The 20816-nt window shown below is 35.3% G+C and overlaps 2 long non-coding RNA genes across 2 annotated transcripts; both read right to left on the bottom strand.

Annotated features, from left to right (window-relative positions):
• Positions 1–359: 359 nt before the first annotated feature.
• Positions 360–2062, bottom strand: LOC145125874 (uncharacterized). The gene is made up of 2 exons (XR_013716206.1): positions 1770–2062; positions 360–746 (listed from the first exon to the last, which is right to left on the bottom strand). It is a non-coding gene; the product is annotated as an uncharacterized LOC145125874 (long non-coding RNA).
• A 6016-nt stretch (positions 2063–8078) lies between these two features.
• On the bottom strand, positions 8079–9862 carry LOC145127853 (uncharacterized). Its single transcript, XR_013716479.1, has 3 exons — positions 8601–9862; positions 8380–8485; positions 8079–8282 (listed from the first exon to the last, which is right to left on the bottom strand). It is a non-coding gene; the product is annotated as an uncharacterized LOC145127853 (long non-coding RNA).
• Positions 9863–20816: the final 10954 nt, after the last annotated feature.

Genomic DNA, 20816 nt, shown 5'->3' with positions numbered 1-20816 from the left:
GTTTGGAGGTCTAGGGCGATCATCCAGCTTGCTCTGGTCCATGGGTCGACCCTTTCTTACCCACGTGGGATAGGGAAACTAGCAAACTTGTAGTTCCTTTATAAGTTACAACTAATTTCATGTTCAGGTAATCATTTTTGCCTACTGAAACTCAATCAAGTGGGTCCTAACAAGTAACAACCCCTCATAATCTATATTCAACAAAATACAATATTTTACGTCAACTTATAAATAAAACAATAATCGACAAAGCAGAAAAAACATGAAAAGAAGGTATGACGAATCCTCGTGGCACAAATGAACCAACATATCAAAATATTTTCATGTTTGTGCTATCTAAGATTGGACACTAAGCACCATAGAATAAGAATTATGACCCATTAGTTACACATGCAACATACATTAATTACACCTTATTGGTAAATGCTCAATATAGTATTAATCAGTAAGCATTTCATCTTTATTTATGATCATGCAACATGCATTACACTTTTCGTGGTTTCATCATATTATGATGGGCGTCTTGCCTTTAGGAGGGGGTGGTGGCCAGCCTCCGGGAGGAGGATTCATCTTGGCACAGTCGTATACGCAAATGCAAACGAGTTTCTCTTGACCAGTTGTACAATGTCCTCTTGCTGCACTCTCAAAAGTCTTACAATTATTAAGACATTTCTCATCCACGCACTTTCCTCTATAATACGTAGCTGGCTTGTCACAATATTTTATTCCTTTCACGGTAATGATTTCTGTTTACACACCATGCAAAATAAAGTTTAATGAAAAAATTAGTTAATTGAGATGGTAAGGGCCTAAATGGTCAACATGCACAAAACGTAAGTTTAAATGAGATTACTATTAAAGGAGAAATTAAATATCTTCCTATATTTTAGTCTTACTAACCTTCTACCCAATTCAACGGTGACAAGTGGACTAAAATATTATTAATTTCATTAAACTAAATTAGTCATTAAATGGAACACATGTCAACATGATATGGTAGAAGGATAAGTAGGAATAAAATGGAGGTGGATATTTAATTTGTCCTAAAGTTTTGGGTCAAAGATTTAGGGATTTTGATTTAAAAAGGGTTAGGCCGTTAGCAATTATTTGCCGGTTGCCGGTTTTTCTTCCATCTCGATCAAAAAAATTTCTTTTCATTAATGGAATATAAAAAAGATTAAAAGTATTTATTTAACTAATCTTCACTAATTCCACAAAGGCTATTATTACCTTCGGCCTCCAATTTAACAATCTTCGGACAACTACTTAACCAAAACTTTATATTAACAATTGAAAAAATGGCGAATCAAGCAAAGCACTAGACAACAATTTCTACTGTTATTTTGTTATTTTTTTTATTTAGTAATTTTGTATTTAGCGTTATAATTACCGAACACTTTTAAGTATAACGGGTAATCACAGTTAATCTCATATGGTAAAATGAAGCAATCTGGCTCTACCAGGAAAAAAACAGTTTTGAATGAAAATAATCGCTTCCGAAAAAATCTGTACTTTTTATAAATGATGATCAGTCATTTGTGGGACATTTAAGGGATATAATTTGTCATCATGAAGTACAGGAAATACCGAAGTATATATTTTAAATGATTTCCCTGAACATGAATAACATCAGTCGTATATAGTTTTTCTTATTTATCTAATTTCAGAATTTTAACTCATTCTCTATTATGGTGGGGGTGGTGGTGGGTGGGGGAGATTAAGTAATCAAATACATAATTTTTTTAAAGCATGAAAGTTATCTTAATCACCTGAGATAGCAAGAACGATGAGGAGGATACGAAATGCAGATAAAACAAGTGAACTCCTTTTCATTTTTGAGTTATGGCGCAGCTATGTAAGGAACCCTCCCAAAGAGTTGAGTAAAATGAAGCCTAAAAGATGGTTGTATTTATACGACAAGGACTGAGTTTTAAGAAAACTTGCCCCAAAGATGACCACAATTTATAAAATACTAAATTTAAATTGATATTATTCTACAGGTTTTAAAAAATAAATTATGACTAGTATGTTGATAAAAAAATAATTGCAAAATTGCTTTATATGGTCTTTTAAAAAGTACAGCTTGAGACAATAAATAAATAAATAATAATAATAATAATAATAATAATAATAATAATAATAATAATAATAATTAAAAATAATTTGCTACATGGTTGTTTCAAAATTGAAACTTCTATATAGATTTGGTCCATGACTTAACCGGCCATCTAAAACATGTGTTAATTTTCACCTCTATTTCTCAAATAAAAAGTCATTTAACTTTGAGCAGCTCGGCATGGCCCATATATAGGGTGTTGTATGCCGACTTTGCCACACTATTTTTTGGAGCCCGTCCCTTATGTTTGAAAAATATTCCCACTCTTAAAAATTTAGAGGTTTAGTACTAAACTTTGGAAATCATATAGATGTGTCTATGAGCTTAGGAAAAACTACTTCTTTTTGCATTTTTGTCTCGTCGGAACAAAATGAATTCCTACATAATTCTTTGCTAGAAGATTTGTAAGACCTATAATTTCAAATTGATTTTTTTATTATCTGAAATAGGATTTCATGATACACCGTTTTTAGTGATCGAATCTTTTTTGTTAATGATCATTGAATTATCTATGTATTTACATTGATATTCGAAACCTGAAATCTAATATGTAGTTCGTAATTTATACTCCCTATTTTTAATGGTCGGGGTTTTGGACCAATGAATGTTGAGAAGACAAATAACATAGGTAAAAACCTTTTTTTTGCATATTTGTCTCGGTAGAACACAATCAATTGCAAGATAATTCTTTGTAATAGGATTCATAATAGAAATGTAATTCCAAGTTGATATTTTTTTGTTATCCTAAATGGAATTTGGTGATAAAGCATAAATAATGGTTGAATATTTCTCAAACATAAGGGAGTGGCTCGAAAACATAGTGTGGCAAACTCGGCATACACCACCCTATGGTGTCATGCCGAGCTGCTCATAGTAAAATGGCATTCTATTTGAGAGAGAGAGAGAGAGAGAGAGAGAGAGAGAGAGAGAGAGAGAGAGAGAGAGAGAGAGAGAGAGAGAGAGAGAGAGAGAGAGAGAGTTCTCTCAAACACAAGTCAATTTTGTATAAGTCTAAATTTTCTCATGTCAAGGAGACGTATTTTGTTTAATACATGAGATACAAGTAAAATTTTGCATGATTTATTTTATGATCCAAGCCATATCCCACTCATGTATCCTTTTACCAAACGCGTATATGTATTATTAAGTCAAGTTATAATTTTTGTATTTATAATTTAATCAAATCTTTGTTTTTCATAATAAGTAGCTTAAATAAACAAAAATCAATATTGACTCTTCCCCTGAAAATGAAAATGACATGTCATGTATCATATTATGTGATAAAAGTGACGTCCTCATGAGATGGAAGCAAAAAGGTTTATGTGGCACTGTTACATGCCATGCACCATTCCCTCCACCTTTTTGAATTATCTAAATATTTACATTGATATTCCAAAAGGGCCTTATCGGAAGAATTTGATTAATCCACTTAAATTAAGAGTCTATAAAGACAATTATACCCCTATTTTGATATTGAGTGAATTTTAATTTGTTTTGGCAGCTACTTTGTTCTTCATAACTCATAAGCCCATTATACAAAAATAATACAAAAATAATATATTGACCTTTTATATCCCCATCTTTTTTTATTCTATACTCATGTTTTATTGTTTAAGCTTTTAATATTTCTTTTGGTGCTGCTTCTTTCTTCATAAGCGATTATACCCAAATTAATATATTGACACTTTAGATCCTCCATCTTTTTTTATTCTATGATCATTTTTTATTGTTTACACCGCCATTTTTCCTTTCCCTTTTTTTACAACAAACCTGGAAAAATAATTTGGAAAATTTCGAGATGCCCCTTAAAACTTTTTCAGTGGTTTAATTTGTTTTGGAAAATTTCGTTTTATGTTGCGGTGATACCCCAGGAAAAAAATTTGGGCTACCAGAGAAATTTCATTTTATATTTTATGCTACCAATTTACTTTGATCATTACTGCGCCACTGTACATTGCATATGAATACGTACTTTGAATATTTGACATGTGTTAGTTTGAATTTTTTATTGCACAATATTTTATTGTGATTTATAATTGTTTTAGTTCGAACTAAAGTAATTTTAAATCACAATAAAATTTTGTGCAATAAAAAATTCAAACTAACACATGTCAAATATTCAAAGTACTCATATGTAATGTACAGTGACGGATTCATGATCAAAATAAATGGGCAGCACAAAACATATAACGAAATTTTTGGGTAACCAAATTTTTTTTTCTGGAGAACCACCGCAACATAAAATGAAATTTTCCAAAAAAAAAAATTAAACCACTGAAAAATTTTGAAGGGGCATCCCGAAATTTTCCAAATTTTTTTCCGGGTTCGTTGTAAGAAAATGAAAAGGGAAAATAGTGGTGTAAACAATAAAAGATGATAACAGAATAAAAAAAATGGAGGAACTAAAGTGTTAATATATTAATTTGGGTATAATCGTATATGAAGAAAGAGGCAGCAACAACAAAATAAATAAATAAATAAATAAAAGCTTAGACAATAAAAGATGAGTATAGAATAAAAAAAAGATGGGGGACATAAAGTGTCAATATATTATTTTGGTATTATAGGCGTATGAGTTATGAAGAAAGAAGCATCGGAAACAAATTAAAATTCAGTAGATATCAAAACAAGGGTATAACCGTTAATAGACTCTTAATTTAAATGGATTAATCAAATTCTTCCGTTCACCCATTCCAAAACCCAAAACTAACATGAATTTCATAATTTCACTTCCCATTTTTAATGGTCGAGATTTTGGATCTTCATTGTATATTTGCTGTATATCTATAGCATAAAGCTGTTTTCATTATTTTTAATCTTTTATCTATTTGCAGGTGTGAATTTTTAAAATTTCCAACACAAACGTCAATTACTTTTAAAAACATGTAACGGCCACAATATTCTCTTTACGTATTTGCATAGGCATGGAATATTTTGCATTTAAGTATTTCTATCATTCCGATTGGTCTCCTCGTCAAAGAATTGTTATATTAATAAAATGGTTATTCATGGAAATGCGTAACATATATGGGTTTATTAGGAAGCATTTTCTCCTTTATTCATAAATATTTATGGCTTGCTATCAATGACCCAATGCTCAACATGTGGCTCTTTCTTGGCTTCAACCTAGTGCCTATCGAGCCTTTTTGCTTTTATCATCAGCCTTTGTGTAATAAGATTGAGAGAAGAATCAATATTTTCTCATTAATCATCTACTACATCTCTACCTTCTATTTTATATAAAGAGAATCATCAAGAACGAAGCTACGAAACAATTCTAACAATTCTAACTATATATTACAATAATTACTAATTGTATCCTCAACTTTAACAAGTTGACACTTCTAACCCAGAATATAATTATTGTCCAATATCCCCCCTCAAGATGGACTCATAAAAATGTTTTTAAGAGCCATCTTGGATATAATAGATTTCAGCTTCGAAAATGGTAGAGGCTTTGTAAATATGCATGCTAATTGATTGGAAGTATGTATTGGCATGAGTTTGACTGTGTTATCCATGATTTTGTCTCTTATGAAATGACAATCACTTTAATATGTTTCGTTCTTTCGTGGAAAATAGGATTGGTGGCCAATTGTATTTCTGAATCATTATCACAGAATGCAAGATTAGGAGTGGAACATGGAAATCCAAAATCTCATAATAAGTGTCTTAACCAAATAAGTTTTGAAGTCACAGAACCCAAAGCCCGATATTCGGCTTCTGTTGAACGCTTAAAACCGTACATTGCTTCTTAGACCTCCATGATATTAAAGAGTCTCCAAGGAAAATACAAAATCCCGTTACAGCTCATCTTGCTTCCAAACATCCAACCCAATCTAAGTCACTGAAAGCCTTTAATTGTAAAGATGGTTTAGCTGATAGAAATAATCATTGTCCTAGATTATTTTACAAAAATCGAAGCAAATGATGAGTAGCTTGAGAATGGGATTTGCGTAGTTGTGACATTCCTTGACTTAACCTGTGAACAACATAAGCAATGTCGGGTCGTGTTATTGTAAGATACAACAATCGCCCAATAAGTCTTCTGTATTGTGAAGGATCTTCCAAAAGTTCTCCTTCAAAGTCTAAAAATTTATGCCTAGGATCCATTGGGTATGAAATGGGTTTTGTAGCTAACATTCCTGCATCTTGTAATAAATCAAGAACATATTGTCCTTGGAAAATAACAATACCATCTTGATTTCTTGCAATTTCCAGACCAAGAAAATGTTTCAAATTGCCAAGATCTTTAAGTTTAAATTCAACACTTAAACTAGATTTCAGATTTTGGATTGCTTTCATAGAAGATCTGGTAATCACTATGTCAACCACATAGACTAACAAGGCTACAAAATTAATACCTCTTCCCTTTGTAAACAATGAGAAATCAGCCTTGGATTGAAGAAAACCTTTTGAGATTAAGAATGTTGAGAATTTAGCATACCATTGTCGAGATGGTTGTCTTAAACCATAAAGGGACTTTTCCAATTTACATGCCAATGGAACTCGAAATCCTAAGGTGTTTTTGGGAACATAACCTGGAGGCAATTGAATGTAGACTTCCTCCTCCAATTCGCTATTTAAAAATGCATTATTTACATCTAACTGTATTAATGGCCATGATTTTTAGGATGAAATTGTTAGAAGCATTTTCACAATGACCAATTTTGCAACAGGAGATTAAGTATCAAGAAAATCAACACCTTCTTGTTGATTCAAGCCTTTGGTAACTAATCTTGTCTTGTGTCTCTCTATAGAACCATCTGCTTTCCTTTTGATCTTAAAGACCCATTTGCATCCCAAAGGTTTTCTGTCTTCTGGTAAAGTAATAACTTGCCAAGGGAACAAACATATTTTTGATAAGCCATAGACAACTTATCATAAGAAAGAACATCATAAAGTTGGTATTTAGCAGAGTTAGAAGGTGTTTTTGATTGTAAAAGGTTACATTAGTAGTCACGAAGATATGAAGGAGGTACTCTATTTCGTGTGGGCCTTTGATTTTGAAAAACTGGAGGAGGTTCATCAGGAAGGTTATTTTGGTCATTTTGTGAGATTTGAGATTGTTGAATGGATGGATCAACAATTGGTGCAGCAGGTTTTGGTAAAGTGTGAATAATGAAAGGATTATGATTTGGTTGATTTATGGAATGTTGAAAAGGGTAAATGTCTTCATGAAAGATAACATCCCTGGAGTTGTATATCTGTTTAGTTTCTAAATCCAACAACTGATAGACCTTCATACCCATAGGCTAACCAATAAAAACCGATGCATGTGCCCTTGGTTGAAACCTCTGTCTATGAGAGATTAGAGTAAAGGCAAACACCAACCATCCAAAAGTCCTTAGAGAAGGGTAATACGGTAATTTACCATGCAACTTTTGATAAGGAGAAATATGCCCAATAGACCTTGATGGAGTTCTATTAATAAGAAAAGTGGTAGTAAGAACACATTCAGACCAGTATATAGAAGGAACATGAGCTTGATACAACAAAGCTCTTGCCACATTCAATAAATGTTGGTGTTTTCTCTCAACTACTGAATTCTGCTATGGTCTTTCAACACATGAGAACTGATCTAAGATTCCTTCCTTCTTAAAAAATTCAGTAAAAGGCAACTCCTTTGCATTATCAGATGTAAAGGATTTAATATTTGTACCAAATTGTCTATGTATCATGCAGAAAAATTGAGGCATAACTGTTTGTGCTTCACTTTTATTCCTTATCAAATAAATCCAGGTATACCTTATGCAATCATCTACAATGGTTATAAAATATCAATGACCTCGATGTGAATTAATATAATATGGCCCCCATATGTCGCAATGAATCAATTCAAAAGGTGTATTTGAGATATTATTTTCTGAAATGAAAGGTAACCTTTTCTATTTTACAATAGGACAAATAATATAAAGATTTGAAGTACAATGGTTTCCATAATTCAACACATTGTCTACACATTTGATTTTATTGAAAGAAGGATGACCCAAACGTTGATGCCATCTTTGTGTAGTAACAGCATTTGCAAAAGCTTGAACTTCCTCCACTTTCAGCATGTACAACCCAACTAATACTTCACCCTTGCCAATCACACTCTTCTTGGAAATCTGCTTGATGATAGCATGATCATGATACAAATTCACCATTAAATCCTTGTCGTGAGCTGTTAAAGAACATACAAATACCAAGTTCAACTTAAATTGAGGAACAAACAATACATCTTGTAATACCAATTGATCATTCAATTTAATACTTCCAACCTTTTCAACTTGAATAAGAAGTTGATTTGGTAATCTAATTATGGAATTTGTAGCAGATCTCATATTATGAAACATGTCTTTGTTATTACATACATGACTTGTGGCCCTGGAGTCAAGAATCCATACATTAGATTTAAAAATACCTTCATTCAAAGTAAGAATGAAATGATTACCTGCAGGGGTATTTTCGAAAGAAACAACATTAACAGATGCAAGTTTACCTCATAACATTGCAATGATTTGTTGACATCATTTATTTGTCAATCCAGTCATAACATCATTGTTTTCAGAACCATTTTTGATTTTGGACTTGACTTCCTCCGGTATCAATAGTGGTAACATTGATCTTTGAACTTTGAACTTGAAAATTGGTACAATAACCAGGTGGGAAACTATGAAGACGCTAACACTTTTCTTGAGTGTGTCCAATGTGTTTACAGTGAGTACAATAAGGAGAATTATAACTTTTGAAATTTTTTTGATTAAGATTATGATTTTGAGTCTGAACTTTTGTGGAATTTTGAGTGAGATTAACATTTGATCTTACATTGAAGGCCATAACATAGTCATGTTGACTTGCATTCACATCTCTTTGTCTTTCTTCTTGAATTAGTAAAGAAAAGATTCTATTAACAGATAGAATTGGTTCCATTAACAGGATTTGACCCCTAATCTGATCATAACTGTCATTAAGCCCCATTAGAAAGCTCATTGTTTGATCAAGATCTCTAGCAGCATTACAGGAACATTGAACATTGTAATTGGACAGTTCTTCCCAAATCATCTTGAGTTTAGTATTGTAAATGCTAATAGAATCATTACCTTGAGTAAGATTCATGAGATTCCTTTTTATATGAAATATACGAGGTCTATTGCTTTGTTGAAACCTTTCATGCAGTTCCTTCCAGATAGCCGAAGCTGTCTCCAGATATATGACTGATGCATAAATTTCTTTAGAAACTGCATTAAGTATCCATGAAATGATGATGTTGTTGTTGCGTACCCATAGCTTCAATTTTTCAGGATCAGTAGCATTTGGTCGTGGAATCGTATCATCAACAAACTCAAATTTGTTCTTAGCTAATAAAGCGATTTTCATAGAACGACTCCAAGAGGCGTAATTCTCTCCTATAAGGACTTGTGATACAAGAATTGATCCGGGATTATCCGGATGATGGATGTAATATGGATCGTTTGAAGATGTTTGTTCCAGATTTCCATTATTTGGATTTGTCAGTGAAAAGAACAAGAAGAATAAAAAAGATCGAGAAAAGAATTGACGAATTTGAACAATCAATTTCAATAATCAAAGATGAAAGGATGATTTCGAAACTATGAAATCATCAAATAAATCAAAGAAAAACGAAATAGAAACAAGATGATTTCAAAACAATGAAATCGTCAAAGTGAATCAAAGAAAGAAGATGATCTCTGAACAAAAGAAATCACCAATTGAAGAAAAATGCAGAAAAATTATCTCTGATAGCATATTGTGTAATAAGATTGAGAGAAGAATCATTATTTTCTCATTAATCATCTACTACATTTCTACCTTCTATTTTATACAAATAGAATCATCAAAAACAAAACTAGAAATAGTTCTAACAATTGTAACTGTATATTACGATAATTACTAATTGTATCCTCAAATTTAACAAGTTGACACTTCTAACCCAAAATATAATTATTGTCCCAATAAGAGGCTTTTAGTGTTGGGAAGGAGCAGGAAGAGGAGTGGAACTGCCATCAGCCAGAGGAGGGGAACCACCGCCTTCAGTAGGAGGAACATCTTTTGGAGGGGAACCATCTTTCGGAGGAGGTGGTACGACATCAGGGGGAACTGGTTTTGCATCTTTTGGAGGTTTCTTGTCACAGTCAAAGTAGCAGAAGCAGCTGCCTTTTCCTTCATGCTTGTGACAAGCTCCATAGACTGCCTTCTCCTATTCTATGCACATTTTTGTCACACTTTTTGGAGTCACACTTTCTGAACCAAGTTTGGCTCACCTTTTCACATAATTTTCAATTCACTGTACCAATTTCTTTTCACGCAAAGGGCACACAATTATCATTATTTATATAACTTGAAATTATTCTTTATTTGTTGAGAAAACATAAATAAATTTATGTCCCTAAAGAAGTTTGATTGATTGAGCACCTAAGATGGCAAGAACAAAGAGGAGCAGAAGGAACGCATATGCAGCAATTGATATTTTTGCCATTTTTGAGTTATACCAAAGCTAAAGAACATTCACTACAAGTTGGATGAAAAATGGCCGAGACGGTTAGGGCTATTTGTAGCAACAAGAATTGGAGTTTCAACAGAATGTGTCGAATATGAGTTGTGCTAAAATAAACAAGCAAAATATCAAAATTCTCACCCGTATGTTTTCTACTACTAATTTTGATGCTTATTTTTATTGAGAAAATTACTAAACTAGCCAAAACCACAAATTGCTTACCCATTTTTAGCCAAAAGTTAGCAATTGTCTCAAAATAGTCACCTAAACCATAGACGAATAGGATCGATTACCTTTTGGCGTTAAAACCTACGGTTTCTATTTAAGTATAATTTTTTTTTTCATTTTTGAAATTCAAAACCATAGGTTTTTAGAAACCTACGGTATGCTCTCGATGGCCTACGTCTCCCAAAACGTAGGTATTTAAAAAATACGGTTTCGACAAGAAACTTACACGTTTGCGTATTTTTTACTTTTTATATTTGTATTTTTTACTACTTTATATAATGTATTATATATTTTTAGAAGTTGACTACTTTTTTGATTAAAAGTTTGTGACTTTGTTTCTCAAAATTTATAGAATCAGTTCGAACGAGTATTCCGTGTTGCTTATCACCGACGGAAGATGGGAGTTTGCTAATTCCCAACTATCTTATGTGTAACATCCCTAAATTATGAGGTAAAAATTTTGATTATAATTCAACCAAAACATTAATTATCTTTAAGTCAACATTCAATACTCATTTGCTAAATATTCAAAATTAGTTTGTAGGAAAACAGTTATCAGAGTACAATCCCAAAATCATCATAATGCGGAAACATGGGTGGATGCACTGCGATCTAGCCGGACCCTTCCTTTTGAAAACAGAAGTACCTAAAACATAAACTGAAAACCGTAAGCGCAAAGCTTAGTGAATTCCCCAAAATACCACATACCGTACATATCAACATACACTGAGCCCCGCCCGGCATCGAGCCCCGCCCGGTATACAGATCTGTCAGTCATCAGACCCCGCCTGGCATCGGTCCTCGCCCTATATAAACATATAAACATATTAAAATATAAACACACAATACATGCCATAATCACAAAGATAAATAGCATACATACTAGCATACGGGCCTCGCTTGGCATCGGGTCGTACCCGGTAGTCATAAAAACACATATAGATAACTAGCATGCAATATACTAATCAGACCCTGTCTGGCATCGAACCCCGCTCGGTAAACATAAAACACATAACACATGCAAGAATCATGCAGACAACACGCATACTAAGCATAACAAACCATGGTCCAACATTGGCGCCTTTGATCCGCTAAATACAGTGAGGAAACTCACCTCAGTCTGTTGATAACCAAATAATTGCTCGGACAGTTGAACCGGATAACCTCATGCCAACTAACAAAAGAAATACTATCTTAATCAATAATTAACTCGATAATCCAGAAATCCGAGACCTACTCCAAAATGCATAAAAAGCCCAAAACCCAAAATGGCAATCCAAAGCCCAAATCAAAAGCAACAAAAGCCCATTATGGCCCAATAACCCGATTGGGCACCAAAACCAACATGGACCCACTTCCAAGAAAACCCTAAGTTCTTAGCCCAATAAGATATCACAACTCTTATATGGAAGGGATAGAAGAGCTGAGATCACATTTTTATAGTTCATAATAGCTTTATAATGGATAAAGTTTCCAACTTTATACATTATAATGGTCCCAACAAAAAAGATCTAGTCTTTAAGCCTCAAAGGGACCCAAAAGTTCATCTTTTTCAACTTAATCCATTAAGTAAAAGTCTCCAACTTTCAGATCTGAATCGAAATGATGTTTAGATGGATAATTTTTCCAACTTTATCAATAACAAGGTCACAAAATTTCAAGATCTAAACTTTATGCACTAAAATGACCAAAAGTTCATAACATCCAAAACTAGCTAGATCTAACAAATGCATCATCAAGATTCAAACTTTATACCTCTAGAAGATAGATCTAGATGAACAAAGTCCAGATCTACAAGCTCCAAAGCAACCAACACTTCTCCAAGAAGTTCCTTCTTCTCCAAGGTGCACCATGCATACTACAAAAAACTCAAAAACACCTTCTTTTAGCACAAAAGGCTCAACTAGGGTTAAGGTTTCATGGAACGGGTATTAGAGGGGTGGAGGCTGAGAATGGAGTGGCTTTGGGGGAGTTAAGGAGCTTAAATAGGGCTCAAGCCACGAAAATAGGGTTTAGGCACTAATCGTGAACGACCAATGTACTCCTGGTATGCCCAACATACTCAGGGTTCCTCAGTACGCCCAGCATACGCCCCTTTGTACGCCTAACGTACTCAGTATAACCCAAAACCGTTCAAACTTCAAACGAGCATAACTTCTTCGTTCTAACTATGATTTTGACCTTCTTTATATCCACAGAAAGGTATTGAGGAGCTCTAAAATATAGTCTTAATACATTGAATTAAAAAATTCTCGAACAAAAATCCATATTTCATGCAAGAACCCAGCCTATGACTTTCCCGTTTTACCCTTTGACTCCTAAACACAATTCAAAGGTTTAGATCCATCATTACCTCCTTCTAAAAGGTCTATACATCGCCTCCTTAAGGACCAAAGCCTTTACACAATTGACTTCCCATCCTATGACCCTGAATTACAGAATAATCCTAAACAGGGTGTTACATTGTGTATGGGCACAGGGATACATTCTGACAATGTTTTATTATGGTGTTGAATTTTATGCGACCACCATATTCACTGAATTTTTTATTTGGTGAAAGGCAAGATGTGTATTCCTGATGAATCAAAAGTCAGTCTGACTTATCAGCATCCTGACCAAATGTATTATTGTGTTATTCTTGATGATCATGATATTAGAAAGTTGATCAAGGTAATGAATAATGTCGGAGGTAAACCTATGTTTGTGTATGTAGTGGTTGAAGAAGGTGTTGGTGGTAATGAAGTCGCTGAGAGAGGAAAGGCATCCACATCTAACTTATCTAGCAGAAAAGGAGCAACACCCAGATAGCTGATTTTACAACTCCAAGTAAAAGTCAATATCATAGTGTTGCTGAAAATGTAAATGTAGTGCCAGAACCGATTATGTATGTTCAAATAAGAGAATTATAAGTATAACGGTGATGATGATCTTGGTACATATATTAATGATGTGGTTGCACATCATTACTTTGACTATAAACCACTATACGTGATCAATGAGGTCGGTAATGAATCCAGAAAACAAGAAGTTCCTTTTTTGAATAATGGTGAACTAAAAGGATATTGGGAGTTTTCGAATTCTGACAAGTTGGATATATATGACCTAGACAGTGATTCTAATGGAGATGAATTGGATGATGAACCTAAACTTATGTATTTAGATACCATATTTCATGGTATGCCCACATGGCCTTCGTGTCTCGTAAATGTTGATGAGAACATTCCATCTCAGAGGCCAGACATAAGTGAAGAGATCAAGGTTCTAGATATTTTTGATAACAAAGAATAGCTTAAGCTTGCAGTTGGAACAAAATGCATGGAAGAGGGTAGGCAGTATAGGATTACCAGATCAAGTAAAGAAAGGTTTGAGGTGGTTTGTCTGGCTGAAAATTGTTCGTGGATGATTAGGGAAAGGGGAATCAAATTGACTAGTGCTTTCTGTTGGGTATTATTGTGTTGCGTCATGGGCTTATTTTGTATATCCGGATTGGGCCTGTTCATCCGTGATTATCTAGTAGGGTTAAACTATAAATAGTGCATGCATGTATGTATTAGATACGTTCTTGATTATCATTATTATTGTTTTGTAACCGTAAAAACCTCTACAGTCGAAGTTCTTAATCGAGCTCTTATGAGGTGTTAAAGTTTAATCATACGACATCTTTAAAGCCATTCCTGTGTTCTTAATTGCGTCTCTAATTGTTTATATGCTTAGAATCTATCGATCCTATTAGAACTTTGTTCCAACAATTGGTATCAGAGCAGGAGACTGTGTGATCAATACACATTCCTTCTGTGTTAAGAATTCTTTAGGGTTTCCGCTTTTATCAAATATATAGAAGCCGTCTTCTTCCTGTCGACGGTAACTCCTGTGTTTGATAAAACCCTAATCTCAAGTTTACAGGTCTGATTCTAGCGGTTCTAAGGAAAGGCTCACCATGTCTCACGAAGATTCTCAAACAAATCCCATCAACATCTCTAACAGCATTGGATCCACTACCAGGATTCCCATTCTTTACACTCAAGACTATGAAGTATGGGCGCATCACTTTGAAGATTATGTGGTTGGATCTGAAGATAATGGTTATCTCATCTGGGAAGCTATCACGCTTGGGCCGTTTGTTCACTCAGGAACGAACACGACTGTGAAGACTCAAAAAGAATATAATAAGCTGGTGGCGGGCGTAGATAAGATGTCGCAGGATGAGAAGGACAAGTTGCTATGTAATGTGAAGGCCATGAGAATGATCAGATTCGCTCTGCAATCTGATACTTTTCGGTTAGTTGGTTCATGCACGACGGCCAAAGAAATCTGGGATAGGTTGAAAGAACTTTACTCAACCGATGAAGATCTAGAACACTCTATTCAAACCTTGCTGCTCTCGGAATTTGGAGTTTTTGAACAGAAACCTGAAGAAAAACTGATACAAACCTTCGATCGTTTCAATCATCTCCTAAGTAAGATGATCAAGCATGGAATAGAAAGAAAGTTGATCGAGCAAAAGGTAACCTTCATGAATGGTTTGAGACCAGAATGGATGGCAGTGGTTTCAACAGTGAAAGCTCATGAACAGTTTAAATCTTACTCACTAGCGAAACTTGTGGGAATACTTAAGTCCCATGAGAATGTGGTAACCAAGGAGGAAAAGGTAGTTTCGGGTGTGGGATCGTTGGCCCTTGTCTCAAAAGGAAAAAGTGTTGCAGAAGAAGAGGAGGAGTCGGATATGTCTGAGTGTGACCTTACAAGCGAAGAATATGCTATGATGGTCACCAATCCAAAGAAGTTTGCACGAAGGAAATTTCCTGTCAATAAGAACTGAAACTGGCAGGGAAGTTACAGTTCTGAGAAGGTGAAAGATGAAGCGAAGAATACTTGTCAAAAGGATGAAGACAAGAAGGAGAGCAAGATTGCAGGAGACTCTGGATTCGACTGCAATTACTGTCATGGCAAGATCCACTTTGCCAAAGATTGTATGCTGAGGAAGATAGCTGAGAAAAGAGATGGTGAAGACGATGAGGCGTACTACATGCGAAAGTTGGAAGAGATCAAGAAAAAGAAGGCATCCAATAGTTCAATGAATGCCTTGATTGTGCAGGAAAATGCAGATGAAGATGAGTTCGGTGGCGTTGAAGTTTGGTCACTCGATTCTGAGGATGAAGAGGTGAGAAAGCCCACTCATGGAAGAGCTTATGTGGCAAAGGATGCAGGTTCGGCTGGAAGATGTTTGATGGTCACAGCTGGTGGGTCAACCGAAAGTGCAAGTAAGGAGCCGAACCTAACTGAGGACAAGTGCTTTGCAGCCAAGCCCGTGAGCGAGAAGATCAACGACTGTGATCGACTCATTAAAAAGGTACAATCCATACTTGAATCACTTAAAGTTCCAGTAACAAATTATGAAGAAGAATTAAATGAATTAAAATTTAAATTTTCTAACTTAAGTGGTAGTCTCATGCAAACTCGCTTAGCGAACTCTAACCTAACTGACCAACTCAGCAGGGTGTCTTCAAAGAGTGAGGAGAGAAGGATGTGGATTGAGCTGAAGGAGACAGAGTTAAATAGGGCTAGGGATGAAATTATTTATTTGCAACGAGACAATTTAAAGTTTTTTAAACAAAGGAATGTTTTTTGTTTAATTGCTAAGCGCTTATATACCAATATTGCTCAATTGCATTTAAGTTGTGAAATAGGAAAAAAGATTCATAAGATGATTTTACCCTTCCTTGAATTTAAGGAGGATGAGGTCATCGTTGAATGTGAATCAATTATGTCCTCAGAAGAGACATCCATTGCTTATAAAATAGGACTGGACAAGATAGAAACCTTCATTGACTCTAAGGAACATAAATGTATGCTCAAAAATCTTTTAGACGAAAATGATAGGTTAAAAATTAAGTCCGAAACCATTCAATCATTTGACTCGTCTAACGCCAAATTAATTTCAGAACATAAAATGAACATAGAAAATACGTCTGAATTTGATGACGAAAGTGAGATGAGTGTAATCTCAGTAGAAGATGTGGTTGATTGCTCTGAGTTTATGAAGAGCGAAACCGAGAATGAGAAACCCCTCATATCTGAAAATTCGGTTGAATATGCTCGCATGTCAAAGGACAAGCCACAGAAACTCAAAGAGAAAGCAATGGTTTATCAAAAGGTTCAAACTGTGCTGAATCAGATATATGCTGTTACAGGAGTCACTGCAAAACAAACGGCAGAATTGAAAATCTTGGTCGACGAAGACAATGCTGAAGGGTGCGATGATTACTTCTGGTCAGCCCCTATTGACAACGCAGACGAAACCATCGGCTTATCTGAGCAAACCTCATGGAGGGTAAAAGGAAGATATGTTGTTGAACCTATGAACAAACCCTCGAGTTTCGACAAACCAAGCACAAGTGGAAAAAAAGAAATCCCTGAAGAACCAATGAGAAAACCGATTGTTCTAACTAAGACAACCGAAACTCAAAAGGAAAAACCAAAATCAAGCTTTAACATTCACAAATATCATAAGGAGTTAGCTGAACAGAAATGCCAAAGAAATCAAAGATACATGAAAAATCTAAATGAGCGAAAACGTTATTGGCAATCTCAAAACCCCAACTACGTTCCTTCCAAGAAAGAGCCAATTGCCAAAGAAAAGGAAAAGCTAAAAGGAAAAGAAAATTTCAGTCCAAATTCCTACTATTCCAAAACTAAGAACCGAAAGTCTAGTTTCAGTTCCAACACCACCGCTCAGAACCGAACGTCAAGTTTCGGTCCCAACGTCCAGGCTAACAACCGAAAGTCTAGTTTCGGTCCTTCCAACTCCCAAAGAATATCGAATTCAGTGAAGGACATCAAAGGAAAGGGGAAGCTTGATTCAGATTCTGATTTCAATAATAAGAAAAAGTCAGCTAACCCTAGGATTCAAAAGAAAATTCCAAAACCATCTAACAACACACCATCGAATACACCAAAATTTAAAAAAAGATAAAACTAAAATCAAGGTGTACACCATCAAAAGAAAAGATCAATCCACTCTAATAAAAAGAACTTATTTGGTTGATATTTCTACTGCAATTCCTTTTTCTGTGAAAGACTCACCAGGACCCAAGAGACTTTGGGTTCCTAAATCTGCTTGAATTTGCAGGTGATTAGTGACGAGCAGTTCGATGACGAATGGTATATAGAGAGTGGCTGCTCGCATCACATGACAGGAAGGAAGGAAGAGCTGAGGGAGTTTCGGTCCCTAAAGGATGGTGGATGTGTGAAGTATGGTAATAACTCGTATGGCACAATCAAAGGATATGGTATGATAACCAACGGAGACTTCTCGATTCGAAAAGTAGCTTATGTGGAAGGGTTACAGCATAACCTCATCAGTGTATCATAATTAGTTGTGGGAACAGGTTTGAAGGTTTCATTTGATGATGAGGGCTCAGAAATAATTGAGAAGCAATCTAAAAAGGTTCTGTTGAAGTCTGAACGCAAGGGAGAGATGTATCCTTTAAATCTCAACCCAATTCAAGGAAAACCAGCAATATGCCTGCTATCAAAGGCGAACACTGATGAAAGCTGGCTGTGGCATCGACGCCTATCGCACCTGAACTTCAAAGACATTAATAAGTTGGTGCTTGGTGATCACGTTCGAGGCCTTCCCCTTCTCAAGTTTGATAAGGAACATCTGTGTGCAGCGTGTGAGATGGGCAAACAAAGCAGAAAGAGCCATCCTACACGTATCAATACAAAGATTGTTGAAGCTCTTGAACTTCTGCACATTAACTTATGTGGACCTTCGGCTATCGAAAGCTTCGGTGGTAGTAAGTTCATTCTTGTCATAGTAGATGATTTTTCACGCTTCACCTGGGTTTTCTTTCTTAAACAGAAATCATATGCGACTCCCAAGTTGAAGACGTTCATCAAACAAGTGGAAGTGCAGCTGCGAAAGCTGGTGAGAAACATTAGAAGCGACAATGGGCTGGAATTCAAGAATAAAGATTTTGAGGATTTTCTGGCTGACAAGGGGATATCTCACAACTTTTCGGCCCCCTATACACCACAGCAGAACGAAATCGTTGAAAGACGAAATTGTTCTTTATGTGAGGCAGCCCGAACCATGCTAAGCTTCGCTTCTCTTCCGCTATACTTCTGTGCTGATGCAGTTGCAACCGCGTGCTACACTCAGAACCGATCCTTGCTCAACAAACGATTCTCAATCACTCCATATGAGATTCTAAACAATCGAAAGCCCAACGTCAAATTTTTCCACGTGTTCGGTTCAAGGTGTTTCATCTTTAATTCCAAAGAGAACCGAAACAAGTTTGACGTCAAAGCTGATGAGGGAATTTTTCTTGGTTATTCACTCACTTCAAAGGCATACAGAGTTTTGAATAAACGCTCTAAATGAATTGAAGAAACATATTATGTAACCTTTGACGATAATTACATGAATAAAGTTCAAAGGAGCGAAAGTGCCTTGGGGGAAATATTTCCTGAATCAGGACAAGTCTCAATTCCAATATCCAACTTGTTTGAAGAGTACATTCGATTATTTGATGAACCAGAGAAAGCTGCACACTCAGAGGCGAAAGCAGCAGACAACAAAATCGACAATCTCAAAAAGATCATATATGAAGCTGCCAAAGAAATGGAAAGTGAACCTACTAAATCGACTGGTGGTCAACCCTCAACTGACCCTCCAAACAACAGCTCAATGTTCAAGGGGGAGAGTTCATCAGCACCAAAGACAACCGATATGTCTTTCGAGGGGGAGAATCCAATTCCATCCCCAACCCATAAAAGTCCAGGCGAGGGGGAGCATCCAACTCCAAACCCACCCAATAACAGTCCAATCGAGGGGGAGAATCCGACTACCACAGAGGAGGAAAACTTTGAACCTGACAAGGGTTACACTTCGCCATTTGAGGGGGAGAAAGAGAATACAACTGACGAAGGTGATCAATCAGAACTTGAAGAGGAAGTAAATGCAGAGTTGGATCTAGCCTATGACCCAAATTACCCTCCTCTAACGAAATGGACCAAGGATCATGTTGGATTAATGTCTAAGTCCATAACTATAATTGGTAAGACTTGACCCGACCCGACATGGTCCATTTGGGTTGCATGGCATCAGGACAATTGGATAGACAAGATGAGGAAAAAGGATACTAGTGATTTATATTAATATATTATAAGTTCTAATATATTAATATATAATCATATTATTTAATTAGTATTGATCAAGAGTTAATTTATAATTAATTAAGTGATCAAAAGGAACTAATTAAATATGGACTCTAAGATATATGTGTGTGATGGGTCAAGTTCATTTAGGTTGGGCTAAGCTTTCATGGATAGTCCATGGAGTGTTTAACCCATGGATCATATGAAATGAAAGGTCATGGGTATTAGGGTTTAACCCTAATCTCCACACTATATAAATATGTCATTGGTTGGTGAAATGGGCACTAGTGTGTGTACACAAAAGGGCAAGGCCAATTTCACTAGAGAGAACCAAAGTATCCTTATTCTCAAGGTTATTCCAAGTGTTCATGGTGTTGTGTGAACCATTTGAGGTGTCACACTTGGGGCACTAGTCACTCAAGCTTCATGAAGACAAGTTACATAAAAAATGGTATGTATTCTATCTATTTTATTACCCAAGTATATGATATTTGTATGCTAGTATAGGGTAATATCTTGGAAACTTCATATTTGCATGTATAATAGAGAAAACATAGATCCAAGGTATTTAGGGTTGTATGTGCACCATAGGATGTTGTAGTATACTAAAACCCAACAGTGGTATCAGAGCCATGGGTTGTTTTCTGTTATATTCATGCAAATGTTTGATTTTCAAAGTTGAAAAAAAAAACCATGAAGTTTGTCAAATTTTAAGATAATTACTTGTTTTGTGAAAAACTAATTATTTGTAAAATTTGAATCATTTGCTATATGAGTTGAATTAGGTCAAATTTAGTAAAAGATAAAATG

This window comes from Lactuca virosa, chromosome 7, assembly GCF_052849685.1.
Source record: "Lactuca virosa cultivar CGN04683 chromosome 7, Lactuca_virosa_CGN04683_v6, whole genome shotgun sequence".
NCBI lineage: Eukaryota > Viridiplantae > Streptophyta > Magnoliopsida > Asterales > Asteraceae > Lactuca > Lactuca virosa.
The sequence above is the reverse complement of the archived record's forward strand: the minus strand, read 5'-3'. Positions and strand labels throughout refer to the sequence as shown.